The sequence below is a fragment of the Anomalospiza imberbis genome, chromosome 10 (genome assembly GCF_031753505.1).
Source record: "Anomalospiza imberbis isolate Cuckoo-Finch-1a 21T00152 chromosome 10, ASM3175350v1, whole genome shotgun sequence".
NCBI classification, from domain to species: Eukaryota; Metazoa; Chordata; class Aves; order Passeriformes; family Viduidae; genus Anomalospiza; species Anomalospiza imberbis.
In genome coordinates, this window is record NC_089690.1 from 19,146,076 (window position 1) to 19,160,260 (window position 14,185).

At 43.1% G+C, this 14,185-nt stretch overlaps 1 protein-coding gene across 1 annotated transcript in view; it reads left to right on the forward strand.

Annotated features, from left to right (window-relative positions):
* Nucleotides 1-14,185, forward strand: part of LIMS2 (LIM zinc finger domain containing 2) — a 201,757-nt gene that overhangs the window by 105,359 nt on the left and 82,213 nt on the right. The window lies entirely within an intron of this gene.

Sequence of the window (14,185 nt, forward strand, 5' to 3'; positions counted from 1 at the left end):
ATTTTTATGTGGTATGAACTCTAAGTACTTTGTTTTCTTTTTAATGTATGTGTGGTTATAATGTTTATTTATCTGTTTAGCGTCTGGAGTTCTCATTTAACTGTTTCCCATCTTGGGGTGACTGATTCTGGTTTTTTCCCCAGCTCCATCTGAAATGTATCAGTTTTTCAGGCTCATCCCTTTTTTTTTATGATGCTGCTTTCTGTTTGTGTTTCTCACATGTTTAAAGTTATCTGCCTGAATCAGTTATCTAGTTTTTAAACTGGAAGTTGTTGTTAGGGCAGAATGTCAAATGTTTAGACTGAGCTGCCTTCAGCATATTTTAATGTGAATTTACTGATGAATGAGGAGAAAATTTCTAATAAAGTCTACTGTCCAAAGTAAAACTCCCATCTCCTTTGATGAAGTGTTAAAGCTGCTCATAGCCCTGAGCTGAAGTTCAGTTCCTTGTGCAGCTTTGCAAATGTTTCTGTTTGGTTCTTCTGTGGTATTGCTGCTCTGGGTTCCTGTGTGAGAGACATGGCAGGCAGTGGCCTGTCCCATTCTGGATTTATCCCACTCACCCTGAGTATGGCCATGCTCTTGCTTCCAGCACCATTCTGGTCAGATTCCTCTGAACAAAACCTCACTTCTATGCCAAGCTGTGCTTTGGGACTTGGTGCTTTTGAGGCAGTTTGGAGATTGACTGCTGTGCACTGATGATCCAGGCAAAACCACTGACCCACAGATGGCTGCCCTGCTCTCAGTCACCCCTGAGAACAGAATTACAGTTCCAGCTGGAAAAGAGAAATGTGAGATACAAAAACACAAGCAAGAGTGGAAGCAACAAGGACAAGGTAACACAGGGATGTCAAGTTAAATAACTAATATTTGATTGTCAGGGTTTATCTGTAAGCTTCAGCATGGAATTATTTTGGACTTGCTTTCACTTAAGGTGAGAGTACATACTGCATTCCTTCCCTTAATCTTACAAAGGGGAAGAAACTGCAGCAGTGATCCACATTTCTTGCTTTTCCTGCTTGCTTTATTTGATGTATACCTTTTGTCTCAGTAGGTACATTGGAAGAAGGAGCTATAAAAGTACAATATTCACACAAGAGCTATAAAAGTACAATATTCACACAAAAGGCAGAACAAAGGTGTGTTGAGTGATCTGTCATAAGCAAGGTAAGTAGCTGTTCAGGAATGGAAATTCTGATAGACCTTATTTTTCCACCACAAAGTCCATGTTAGGTAAGCATTCCCTAAAATTAGTGTTCTACTGTGTGTAACTACAGACTTCATGTTCCTGTGAATAACTGCAGGGACACAACTGTTCTTTCACTTGACCCAGACCAACAGCTTTTTAATGTTACAGTAAAGTGGGAATTGAGATCATAAGACAAATTAATGGTGCCTCTGTATGTTAATTAGCCTTTTACAGTTGTGTTGGAATTTTAGTTGATGTCCCTTCTGTGATGATTTCTCTAAACCACACATCCTTATTTTAACTTTCAAATACTTTTTTCTAACATTTAGTGTCTTCCAAGGCATTATAGTTCTACAGGAATGATTATTTTATTATTTTACTGTTTCCTAGTTACATGTTGTGATTCTGTGGATGATAGATACACTCATTCACATGGTACTAGGGCCATGGTTTTGGGGATCAAAGCGTGTTTGATACATTTTTCTTGGTCTGCAAAAGCCTTGTAATGACAGTGCAGCATGGAGAATATTAATGACACTTCAGTGTTCTTTCTAACCATTCCTGTGCAAATGGATTCTCTTCCAAGAGGGTTTATAAGAAACATGGAGGTAAGGATGAATCAAGCATTGAGGCTAAACAAGTGGTCAGAGAAGTTCACAAAGAGTACCAGGAAGGCTCTCCTCTCTGCCAGTGAGCTCCAGCCTGGGTGCTGGGTCCCTCACATTTGATTCTCCAGGCTGCCTTTACTGGAATGCAGACATTGTTCACTGTTTGCTTCAGGAGGGAATTGAGCAATGATTTATAAAGTAGCCACTCATTGGCTTTTGCCCAAATCAGAGGTCAAACACTAAGTTGTTACATTTCTTCAAGCAAAGCAGTTGAAACTTCTCAGAATCTCTATCCTGGCCACTTAAATGCAGTAAGATCCCTACCCGGAGGTCCACTCTGGGCAATATCTGGCAGTGAGGGTGATCACTTACTACAAAGCTGCACTACTTTGAGATTTGGAGTGAGATCTTCCTTGCCTTCATATTTTCAATTTCCAGCCACTTCTGCCTTTCATCACATGAAAAAACAGACAATCCATGTGGTGGTTTTCAGCTTACACTGTGTCCCTGTGCCTATGAGCAAAAGGAGTGCAGTTTCTCTAGACATGATGTGGAAGTGAATTTCAGAATCACAGAATATTCTGTGTTGGAAGGACCCACAAGGATCATTGACTCTGACTCTCAAGTGGATGGCCCCTAAGGGATCAAACCCACAGCCTTTTATACCCTGCTCTGACCAACTGAGCTAATCTCACACCCAGTGTTCCCATGGGTGGTAAACTGAGGGGAGCAGAAGCTCTGTAATGCAAAACACAGGAGTTTATTGGTAGCATTTGAAGGAAAAGAGCACATGCCTGTGAGCTGCAACCAAATTGCAACCTCTGTGATGAGTGTATGCTAATTAGTGGGTTGAAAAAGGAAATATTTTACCTACTCTGCATTTGGTTCTCTAATGTGGTCCCTTCCTAGGAATTGTTGATGGTTGAGAGTCCTTTCTATTGTAACTGTGGTTAAGATTTGTGGGAACATGTATCATAGCTTCTCTACTTTACTTTCTCCCTATTGCCATTCTTCAGCCTTCTGAAACTCATGTGAGGCTGGGGAATTGATTGATCCCCCTGGAGGTGCTGCTTTCGTGATCACGATTCACAGATGCTATAACCTGAGTGACACACTGAGCTTTTACACTTACTGAAACTGTAATTTTGTAACACCTACATTTGGAGTCAAATCTGAGAAGCTGCTAAGCTGCTGTACTTTGATGTAGCAGCTGTCACATGTATCCTGCTACTGGGCTGACAGAGTCTGTTCTACAAAGGCTTTATTTCTGCCTCACATTGAGCCACTGGGGATGTGTTGAAATGCCTGCGTTCTCATCCAGAGACTATGTGGTACAATCTGTAGGGAAATCACAGTTTTATTTTAGGCTTTATATGTAGTCTTTCTGGTGTCCGTGTTTTTATATCAACAGATAAACTCATGCTCAGGTAGGACCTAACTTTGGAGCAGTTTCTCAGTGTTCACTTGAAGCTGGGAAAAGCTGCTACAGAGCAGACGTGTATGAATCATTTAAGTGTTTTTGATAGCTGTGAAAGAGCAGCAAGCCAGAAATGGTACAAAATTTCCTTCTCATCTCCATTACAGTTGGTATTGTTAAACTATAACCACATGTTCTCCTGTCAGTGGCAGGCTCTGCGCAGCAAGCTCTGTATCAGCTCCAGCAGAGCTCATTCAGGTGCAATTCCCACTGACATCAGCGGGAGATCTGCCTGAGTCAGCACTGCTGCCCTTGGTTCCCATGTAAAGATCCCCAAACATTTCCAACACATTGTATTGAGCCATAGTTTATTACATGTAAGCAATGTCAAGCAGATGGTTTCTGCAGCAGTTTCTCTAATTTGGCAAAACATGCTGGCAAGTGTAGTTAGGTGAACACTGTGAGAAAGTTGAATGAAAAAATGTGTCTCCTTGAGGCTGAGAGCAGCATTCAAAGGGGAGCCAGACTTCTTGGTTCCTTGGGGCTGGTTTTCCATTTATAAACCTTTAGAATCTCAGTGGTTTTTATTCTATATGCCTAAAGGCATGTAGGATCTTTATCCACTCCTGTTTATCTCAAAAGACTGTCTGATGGTCATAAAGTGGAAATCCCTTTGTTTGCTTGATTCAAAAAACACAAAAAAACCCTCCTTCCTCCTTGGGAAATGTTCTCTGCAGACATAGAGCCATGGGAAATATACAACACACACCAGCCTGGATGCCCCACCTGGTCCTGTTTTCTTCTTTTTCTTGAGGCAGCAGCTGTTGCTTCAGAGAAGACCTCAGTGTGTTTTGCATGCATTGTCTAAAAAAGAAACATTTGGAAACATCTGCAACAAAGCTGAACCCTACTGAAGGTATGTTAAACCAAATTTAGGTGTACTGTGGTGGGGGCAGAGAACAAAGGATCAGAGCTTAGGAGAATAATTTTTGCCTTGTTTTCTTTTTTTAGTCCCACTATAGATTACAAGTAAATTCAGAGGGGAAAGGAGTAAAGAAAAGTTGTTTATGCTTCCATCACCATCAGGTGTTTAGTGTTGATGTTTAAAGCTTAAGCATCTTCCCCATTAAACTTTGGTTGCACAGCCTTAATATCCCAAGGCTCTACTGCTGATTGCTTCAGAAGCCTCTGAATGTCTCTGGGCTCTGCAGTTGTGTGTAATAGTACCCAGTTCCACATCTTGTCCTGTTAGATCTTAATTCATTAATTTTTGGGCAAAAAGCACAGCTGCTTTCTCATCACTGGCTCTGCTGCAGGAACATGTGGGGGTACCCAAACCAGCTCCCATCCTTGGCAGAGAGAGCCCAGCCCTTGGCAGAGCAGAGCAGTTCCTATGCCAGGCAGCACAGGCACATCTGCAGCAGTGATGGATGGCTGAGCTCACATGGGTCTGCATTTCAGCTGGGAGGCATCTTTGCAAATCCTATTTAAAACAGCTGTCAGGATCAGGTACTTGCAATTTCATTTGTGTAGCTGTGACAATTTGTAAGGTATGCAGAGGCTCTGATCTCTGCAGGTGACAGTAGATGTAAAAGCAGAGCTCATGTTTTTAATACCTTTAACATATTAGGGGTGCTTTCAGTGGAGACAGGTACGTTGGATTTTCATGTACTGTTTCTCTGCCGTTTGAAAGCTACACCATGAAAGGCAGATGTCTTCAGACTTCTAAGGAAAAGCAAACAAAACACACAAATGAGGTGATATTTTATTTCTGCCAGTCCTCGTGTATGACAAATGCTACTGCCAGCTTCAAATACCAGTCACAGGCCAGCATCACAGTGGCACTTTGCTGAGATCAGGATCTTCATGGTGGTGCCTGTGTGGTTTCCTCCATATTTACCTATATTTTAAAGAAGAAAAAGTTATTTTACAAAGTTATTCAAATTGCAAGCTTAACTTGAAAATGCTCTATTCTAATGAATAAAATGCTTATAGCACACTTAAGACTTTATTACAGAGACACAAGAAACTGCTGCACACATACCTGGGAAACTAGTGAATGTTTTTAATGGGAAAATGGTTCAGCCTTTTCTCATTTTACTGCGAAAATCAGTTTGGCAAGTGCAGTGCTTCTTATGTAGCAAAATGTGAACAGCTGTAAGGCATGGGGCCAGAATTTCAGTATATGCATTTGGAAGTGACTCCTCAAGCATAGTAAAGGTACCTGTGACATTATTTTGGGGACTGAAGTTCTACTTCTTTTGGAGATAACTTTTAACTTTTGGGAATTAATAAGATTTTGACCCTTCTAAGCTATTCTATCAGGGCTTATCTAGAGATGAACCAAACCAAAACCAAATTTCCCCTCATAAATTAAGCTACTTGGGTAAACTTGGCCTGGCATCAAGTGCTGCTGGTATTAAAATGTTTCCAAAGTCCTGCCATCTAATTGCATAAATAAACCCCCATTGGAAAAAGCCATCTAGAAAAGGAAAGGATGTTTTGAGTATTAAATTGGCCTCCAGAAGTTCTGAGATGAATTCCAAGTTGTGACAGAAACTATCATGTTCTTGCTTATTTGCTGATTATCCCTCCACCCCTGCCTCTACCATTTCCCATGTACATCAAAGACAGCGATCCAGTTTTTCCAATTTTTCATTGACCCAAGTTTTCATGATACAAATAAAACCACCCAGTTCATTTATGCATCATTTCTTATCTTCCTGCATCTTTTACTTCACTGGTATTTGAGACTCAGGCTGTGTTTCCCAAGATGAGCTTCATGAAAATGTACCTTGTAATTTCATTCTTCTCCTCACCATCCACTTTGGGGAAAGCATTCATAAGGTGAAGTGTCTTCACTGGTCATGACTCTTAAGAGACCACTCAAAGAATGTTGGGACATGTCACATTGGTGGCTTGCTGTTGAACTGACCTAATGAGTTTTTAATTTAATAACTGTCCAGTTACTAAGGCCAGTGCCCCCAAATGGCCTCATTCTGTATGTATACACAAAGACACAAGTGACCATTTCTAATTTGCAGCTAATGCATCTTTTGTCTTGTGTGTTTGCCTTTTATATGCAATTTCTCTTGACTCTTCTACTGGGGCCTCACTCTGGGAAACAGTGGGTGCTTCAACCTTCTGTGAGCCCAGTTTAATTTGCCTTCTCAGAAGGATCAGCAGTATTTAAAGTAACAATTTGTTTTAGATCAAAGTTCTTTGAGCTGTCATGAGCATTGCACAAGATTGGAATAAATACGAATTTTAATAAAAGAGCTGCTTAATGTTGAGGTTTAAAACTCCATGTTTCAGTTGCTCTCACATCATTAACCCTCCCCCAGTAAGGAATGTTATACACAACTTTACTATCAGTGATTACTCCCATATAAAAATAAGATAAATGAATCTGTAGTTGTAATACAGAAACCTCCTTCTGTCTGAGATCCGTGACTTCCAGTTTCCTGCTGAATCTGAGCTGAAAAAAAGAATTTGGAGAGGCTGGTTCCTTGTATTGCTTGGTATTCCCATCCCCCACAGAAATGGGAACAAATGTTTTTAATTGTCAAATAACCAATGATAAATGGACAGCTGGAATAGGAACCTATCCCAGGATGTTGTGTCTTGTGCACTAAAAGGTGAAATAAATGTGTTGTTCTTTTTTTTTTTCCCCAGAACTTTTATCTCTCTAGAAAGTTCTCCTCAACATTTATCTTCTGAACATCTTCATCCCATTGGACATGGGGAGATGCTTCTAATCCTTTTGAAATACCAGCCTCCTGGATCAGGCAACTTAGTGACTTTGGAAAAGGAAGGACACTTTATATCATGCCCTCTTTTTATTTATATTATCTTCAGTTAAGGCTTTAAAGTTTTGTTTGATTTGTGGTTTTGGAATTTATTTGTAGAAATATAAAAAATTTTCTTTTTTTCTTTTGTGAGTTTCCTTACTGAATCAAAAAGTTTTTATGGTCTTGCCATAATTTCAGAAACTGGAGGGTCAAATGATGTCTTTTATGAGACCACCTGAATGAAACTGAAGAGGCACTTTCAGACACAGAAATATTTCACTGAAATACAAACACCGGTTTTCAAAGCTACATTCAGATAAAGAACTGTTTAAACTTGAACAGTTCTTAAGCTGCACAGAAATTTGAGAGTTGATAAATATATTGGTTCTTTGCCCTGTTATAACTTTTCCCATTCCTGAGCCACCAGCAGCTCCTGTGTGTTCTGCTGAACCCACCTTTCCTCTCTCTAATGACTTACTGAATCTTCCCTCTCTGTGTTGCAGGTACAAACCACTTTGATGATATAATTGATTAACTTGTGCAAGTTAAACTTGTATCATGAGTTTGAAGCTGTATTTTGCCTTGAGGATCAAAGCTTCAGCCTGCATATCCTGAAAGCTGGTCTGGCTTTTAGAGTACAGCATTAGTCACATTAAAGATATTATCTTTGTAAATTCAATCCTGTATATATCCTGCAGTAATGGTGTGTATGTTCACACCATCCCTTCCTACAGAGAAGCTAACTAAAAAGAGCAGATGTCATATATTGAATCAAGACCTTTCCCTTTCATGGTTTTCCTGTTCAAAGAAAACAAAGATGAATGAGTTCTGAGAATTTAAGTCCTCTGCTGTTTGCACAGAGCTCCTTTTTGAATGGTTTTGTAGGTGTACACCTACTCTGCTGTCATGCAGAAACATGCTAGGAGCTTACTATGAATTTCTGAAATGGAGTAAAGGAGTTCAGGTATGGGGCAGGGCTTCCGCTGGCCATAGGAGATTTCTTGGTGTTTGCTGTGTGTTCTTGTGTGGTGAGTAATGGGAACAGGTTGAGGCAGGGCATTAAAAATCCTGGTGATGCTGACAGGTGAGGCTGTGGAGGCATTAGCCAAGCCTGGGAATGCTGCTGAGCCTCTGCCTGCCCTTTCCCAGGTGTGTGCTGCTGATTGTGGCCAGTGCCACAGCCCTGTACCTCATGGATTACTCTGAAAGGGGGGAGCTCTCTGCCAGGCAGATGCACCTGGCCAGGCTCCTGGAGATGCTGCTGCAGCTGGTTGATGGCAAACATCCACTGGGCTTTATTGCCAACATAAAACTCATCAGTTTTCTTATAAGCCCCAGCAATTTGGTCCCCAGGGCTTTGTCATTCAGTCTCTTCTTACATTGGTTTGGAGGAGCTTGATCCCAAGGAATGGGAGGAGAGCACCTGTGTCCCTTTTCCCCACTTTTCTGTTCCAGTTGTGGGAAATAACTGGATTTTGGTTGTTTTCCACTGCAGTTCACTGCAGATCAAAAAAAAAAAAAAAAAACCATCAGAGGAAGGATCATTGCTCGTCCTTCCACCACCAGGTGAGAGTAGAGATGGTCATATTTCAGGAATCTAGTTTTGGAATATTTTATGGAATTGGCCAAGTAGCTTTTACTTCTGGGGTTTCTACAGTCTGTCCATGGCAGATCCATCCTGTACTTCAATTTAGTGCCACTCTGAGGTCTTAGTCCACAGGGAAATGAACATTTTGGGAAGTTCTTACAACTCTACTTAATGGTTTGTGGATTATGATGATTTTCTGGAAGTAGGCTATCCATCCTGACCTGTTTTCTTCCCACTCCCTGTCAGACTGTACCTGCAGGAAGGCTGAAGTGAGACCAGGATCTGTAAAATATATTACTTTCCCTGTCTCCCTGAGGCTGAAGCTGGCAGAGTGGGAGATGTAAAAGACTGAAAAATCATTTTTTTTATCCCCTGAATCCCAAGATTCTATATCTCTAAGACACTCCTTTCTTTGTGACCCCTTGGGGATACTTCCCAACGCATTGGGCAGAGGAACCTGTTGTGTGTCAGCATGGAAACCATCAGGACATACCAAGACCAGCCAGATATGTAGGAAGAAATCTTCCTCTGGGCTGGAGTCAAATATTAGGTCAGTGTGGTTCCTTGGGAACATTTCCAAAGGACCATACCCTTCCTGTTTTCTGGAATCCCACCATGGACATTTAAAATTTCTATTTTAAAAAAGCCAGTCCAAGATTGGAAATGTCAGTCCAGGATTAGAAATTAGCTGTTCCATGGATTTATTTTTCACAATATGTTTTTAATTTGACACAGAATCCCTTTCCTTCCCTCAAACCCCATATCCTTCAGCTTTGGGTCTTCTCAAAAACAATTCCCTGTCTACACCAATGAAAAATATTCCAAATTAGGGTACTCTGAGACTCTGCAACCTGGGCTCACTTGGTCACGTGGAGCCCTTGGGAAGGAATTTGTCATCTCTTGTGAGTATTGACAAGCTCAACCTGAACATAATTGAAGGAATAAAAAACGCAAACCTACCTACCCTGCGTGGGGAGCATGGGCAGGGCCTGGCACAGGAATGGGAGCTGTGGCACTGGTTGTGCCCAGTAGGGGCCGGGGCACCCATGGCTGCTCCGAGCCTGGGATCCCACGAACAGGGCAAGCTCCCACTGTCCATCCCTGGATTTGCCTCCTGCCAGCACTCGGCACTCCAGGCATGCTTGGGTGCAAGTGCTCCAGTGCTGCTGCCTGGAGAGAGTGGGAAAATGGGCATTAACCATTCCTGTGCTCTGGCTGGGGAAAGCATTTGGCACCTCTGGCATTTCAATAAAAACAGTTTCCATCATTTTGAAAATATGTTGAACCAACCCACAGGAGACAAATAAACCTTTCTCCATAAGTACAGGCATAGGGATTACACAATTATTCCTATGCCTGGTCAAACAAACCAGCAGACAGTTTCTGGGGAGAGATTCCAGGCTCTTGTCTCCCTCTGTGGCTGTACAACATTTGCAGAGCACCAGGATTTGGATACTCAGGCCTTAATTTAAATCCCAGAAATAGTAAGGAACAAGAAGTGTCCTAAAGGCACCTCCATTCATACTTCAATTTTTCATATTTTAATTTTAAGTCTTCTGTCACTAATGAATTTTGCTCTTCTTTTGTTAAGAATACTCAACTCCCTTCTTCTTTAGGCATCGCCATCCAGGAGATAAAATAAATGTGGCAAGAAGTTTGGAATACTGCTTCCAAGTCAAGTTACCTGGTAGGAAATTACTCCAGCTCTTTGTACTTCAGCGTGTTTTAAAAACAGCCTGGCCCTTATGGCTGCAGACTTTCTCCTACTCCCAGGGGAGTAACATCAGCTGTGGTCTCATCCCAACTGTACGTAAAAACAGTGATTTGGGGTTGAATTTGGATGCAGATAGGTATGGGCCAATTGTGGAAAGCTTCAATCCCTGTTTTTCAGTGATTCAGTCAGTGACTGACTGGTTGGACCTTCAGAATGGTCACCCCTCTCCTGGGCACTATCCCTGCTCTGTGGTCCATTCCCACTCCTGGCTTGGCCTCTTCTTTTAGTGGGAGGTAAACCACAAATGTTTGCCTTGCTGGTTTTTGGGACATCAGTGACTCCCCCAAGGCAGCTGGCAAAGCTCCTGTTTCCACACCCTCTGCCTCCCAAAGCCATGCTGGAGCCAAACAGAGCAAAGGAGATATCTTAGTTCCATGCTGGAAATTTCCACTTGTGCCCAAAAACCCAGAGAAATGGTGTCTGCCCCATCCTTGAAAGTGTCCAAGGCTGCACAAGGCTTGGAGCAACCTGGACTAGTGGATGGAATGGCAGGGGATGGAATAAGGGGATTCTTCACACCTTCACACCCAAAACCTTCTGAGATTCCATGATGATTCTATGATGTCTCCCTGCATTTATTTTGCATCATTTCCTCTCAAATTTAATTTCTCAAATTTAGATGACTTGTTAAAGGAATAATTTAAAAATTATTCCAGGGATAAAAAGGAGAGCGTCAAACATTAAAAAAAAATAATTCCTACATCCATCAAATCATTACTAATTGGAAGTCTATTCCATCATCTTTGTCCTTGTTTTGTTTTCCTGGGAAATCTTATGATCCTGCAGTTTCTCAGAGACATCTCATGGGATTACAGAAAGGTTTGCTCTGTCAGAGAGCCAGGGAGGTTTAGAACACTTGTTCCTCTCCGTTTTTATTCTTTAACCAGGTTTCCCCCAGAAGGGTGTTGTGGAAGAAATTTGGAATTACTAGAAATGTTTGAGGTGCACATTTTTTCTCCACTGTTTTTCACCTATATTCAAATTCTTGGAATTACCCTTAAATGAGCCCTAGGAAACTACTGTGAAAAAGATCACTCAGAGGAACATCTTAAAAGAGAAAACCACATTCAGCAGCAGCAAAAACAATCCCATTGCTATTTTTACCTGGTCTCTAGGTGGTCTGCCAGAGCTCCCTACAGCCACTCCCATTCACAGACAACCACTATGGAAGACATTCACTTTGTTCATGAGGGTAAGGAGGCAGTTTTGGACACGTTCTTTGCTGTGGAATGGGACAATAAAGTCCAGATGGTCTTTGTGGTCCCTTCCAAGCCAAACCACCCCATGATTCCATGACAGGATCAGCACCTATCCCAATTCCATTCCAGAAACCTCCTCCCACTAACTCAGAACTTCCCCCATCCTCTTTTTGCACCACATCAGGGATGTGCTGCCAAGTGCCACAGGCATGGGATGCCTCAGCATTCCGTGGGGATGCCATTCAAAGATGAACTTGTGGCCTCAGTACTCCAAAATACTCAGTTGGCCCCAGTTCCAGTTTGGATTATGTCAAATAACAGTGTGGGGTGTTCCCTCTCACTTCCCACCATTGGGACAGCTCACACGGAATGTGAGCGACTTACTGCATTTGAAATTCCTGGCTTAAAAAGCAGGTGTTGTAATATCCCCTCCTGGGAATATCCAGAACACCAGGAGGGTCCCTGGATGCTATGGGTATGGACAGAGTCAGACAAACAATTGTAAACTGGTTTTCAGGAGATGTATCCACAGCCTGTGGCTTCAATGACTCCAAAGCTGTTCCTTCCCCTTGGGACAGCCAGGCAAAACATCTGTATGGATTTCTGACAGAAAAAACCTCCAAGTTACTTGGCTCTTGCCAAATCAAGGCCAGCATTCCCAACAGGCTCTAAGTAATAAACAACAGGAAAGACCATCTCACAGTGGATACCACAAACTGGGTGCCACATTTCTCACTGGAACTGGACTGTTCCCACGTGTCTGTGACAGCTAGGAGCGTCCTCATTCCCCCACTCTTCCATTCGGGAGAAAAAGACAACACAGCCTTTAGACACTCAGTGTGTAATCCCAACAATCAAGGGAAAACCACCTTGCTCTGGGAGGAAATGTAATGCTCAGTTTTGGTCAAGACCAAAAAAACCCAAATAGCAGTGCTGGCAACATTTCCAGGCATGGAGCCTCCCAGCTCCAAAAATGTAGCTCATTGGGTTCTTCCCTGGTGCCGTTCTGCTTGGATGCTGACTGTGAGACTGAAGGCTTAGGATGGTTCTCAGCACTGAGAAGGAAAGTGCTGATAGCAGAGCGTGTGCTGGTCAGTCGATGGGTGCAGTTGAAGTTGCAGGCAGCAACAGCTTTCTCAGCTGGCACTTTTCTGAGCTCTGTTTTTGCCAGATGTTTTCAGGTTTGTGGCCAGACTCTGCGAAAGTGAAAAGCCTTGTTAGGGCAAAGGAGTTCATGCTGCTGTTTGAGTGTGGTGCAAAGAAGGGTTTGCACTTGGAAGAGGAAGATCAGTGAAATCTTTTTGTCCTGACACCGTTGATTTGAGAGCAGGGAAGTTTCCAGCTTGGTTCTGGGCTTGGGGTGGTTTCGAGCTAGGCTCAGTGTGTGTCCTTCTTTTGCGAGTCAACACCACCATCGTGTGGTTGTGTTCATCAGTGCTGACAGTGCCCAGGAAAAAGGCAAGCGCTTTCCTGGTACGGCCCCATCCGTGTGAGAGCAGTTCGTGTAAGAGCTCTGCTGTGCATCCTGGCTCTTGGAGACTGACAGAATGTGATCCTGCATGTAGTGACGAAAGAAGAATCGTTTCATTGTTGGCTGTGCAGTTAATAGACTGCAAAAGAAAAGGCAATTGCAAAAGAAAAGGCTTCTCTTTTAGAAGCTTTTCTGTGCCATCAGCTGCTCAATATGTAACTCGTACCCACTGAACTGCATCCAGCTCCCTGGATATCTGTATTTTCCTTCAAGCTCTGCATACCATCTTACCCTCTCACTCTTGCAGATCTCAAAGCCCTTCAAAACATCCAGCAACTGCTCCCAAAGAAAAATTCTGAGAAGAAAATGCCAGCACTGGCCTTTATAGTCCCTTTGCAGTCTGTACACTAGACAAAACACACTAGTGATGCAAACTTTCGTTCTCAACTGTATATATAGCATTCATCACATTCTCTCAAGGTGACAGTCTATGGCTAGAGTGAAGCATTCCCAGCTGTAGTTCGGACTGAGACATGTTCCAGGGCAGAAAGCATTTGCTGACCTTTCCTCTTCCTCTTTCCTGAGACCAAGGGGACCCTATGCCACCCCACTGTCAGACAGTTTGCCCCTCACATTTCTGTCTAGAACTGACCCAGAAATGTCCAATTTTCATACATCCTGGGAAGAGATCCGGAGTTGGAGGGGAGGGAGCAAGCTGGGGTGGAACAATCTCTGCAGCAAACCCCTGCTGCCCAAAAGACATCAAAACATGAAAGTCACTCCTTGGGGTCATCTCCATTCTTGCACTGCTTAAAAGTCCAAAGGTGCAGTTCATCTCAGCCGAGAACCTGAGCCCCTCCAAACACTTGCCATAAAGCCAGGCCCCACTCAATCACCTGATGGCAACATCCATGCTGCCATCATGCCCTGCCAGACCCCTTTGTGTGCAGCCTACCCCAACTATCCCGTACGTGCCACTGGTGCTGTGCCCGCATGCACCCCCGAAAACACTGCAATCCCCCTTGCAGAGCAGTTCCAGCAGGCCGCTCGTTTCAACAGCTGACAGGGACATTTCATGGCAGCCAGCTCCGTGGCCCCCGACCTCAGCCCCAAGCCAAGCGCACCCTGCTCCTGGGCCCGTGACACCA